Raw genomic sequence first — 1,301 nt, 5'->3', positions numbered from 1 at the left:
TACAGGATACAAAATTAACATACAAAAATCAGTAGTATTTTATACACTAACAATATTCTGAAAAAGAAATCAATCCCATTTGAAGTAGCATCAGAAACAAAGTACTTAGGAATAAGTACTACCAAAAATTGTCTATAGATTCAATGCAATCCCTATCAAGATTTCAATGACTTTTTCTTTGTTTTTACAGAAATAGAAAAAAAACAACAAAAAAAAAACACTCCTAAAATTTGTATGGAACCACAAAAGACCTCAAATAGCCAAAGCAGTCCAGAGAAAGATGAATGAAGCTGAAGGCATCATACTTTCTGATTTCAAGCTATAGTAATTAAATCAGTATTTATTGTACTGGCATAAAAACAGACAAATAGACCAATGAGACAAAATGGAGAGCCCAGAAATAAACCCATGCATATATGGTCAATTAATATTTGACAAGGGAACCAAGAATACTCAATAGAAAAAAGACAATCTCTTAGAAAAATGGGGCTGGGGAGGCATGGCAGCTCTGGGGGTGCAGGGGCGACATGGCACTTGCTGGGGCGCTGATGGGCCCGACCGCGGGTCTCGCGGCCATGTCAGCAGATGCCCACTTGTTGACAGCTGAGGAAACAAGTTATGCTTGACCTTAAAGCAGCAGGATGGTTGGAATTAAGTGAGAGAAATGCCATCTACAAAGAGTTCTTCAAAAATTTTAATCAGGCATTTGGCTTTATGTCCGAGTTGCCCTACAAGCAGAGAAGATGAATCATCACCCAGAATGGTTCAATGTGTACAAGGTCCAGATAACTCTCACCTCGCATGACACTGGTGGACTGACCAAAAGAGATGTGAAACTGGCCACGTTTATTGAAAAAGTAGCTGTTTCTCTGTGATTTCTTCCAAAATGCATGTAAAAATCTTATATGCATCTTAGATGCAATGTATTTTGAAGGCGATTTGCATGAACAAATTAGGTTTAAATTAGGTTCATCATGAATAAATTTAGTTCTTTGTACTACATTTTGTAAAATCAGTGCTTAAATACAAAATGATTTAAATTTGAAAAAAAAATGGTGCTGGGGAAGTTGCATATTCACATGTCAAAGAATGAAGCTTGACCCCTAGTTTACAGGACCCCTAGTTTAAAATTTACCTTGAAATGGATTGAAGACTTAAATATAAGATCTGAAACCATGAAACTCCTAGCGGGAAACACAGGATACCAGCTTCTTGACATAGGTCTTGGTAATATTTTGTAAAGCACAAGCAACAGAATCAAAAGGAAACAAACTAAAAAGCTTCTATACAGCAAGAGAAAC

At 36.5% G+C, this 1,301-nt stretch overlaps 1 pseudogene; it reads left to right on the top strand.

The window, feature by feature from the left end:
• Window positions 1–539: 539 nt before the first annotated feature.
• Window positions 540–875, top strand: LOC117025234 (pterin-4-alpha-carbinolamine dehydratase 2-like; annotated as a pseudogene).
• Window positions 876–1,301: the final 426 nt, after the last annotated feature.

This window comes from Rhinolophus ferrumequinum, chromosome 7, assembly GCF_004115265.2.
Source record: "Rhinolophus ferrumequinum isolate MPI-CBG mRhiFer1 chromosome 7, mRhiFer1_v1.p, whole genome shotgun sequence".
Lineage (NCBI taxonomy): Eukaryota > Metazoa > Chordata > Mammalia > Chiroptera > Rhinolophidae > Rhinolophus > Rhinolophus ferrumequinum.
Note: the sequence above shows the minus strand (reverse complement) of the source record. Positions and strands in the feature narration are given on the sequence as shown.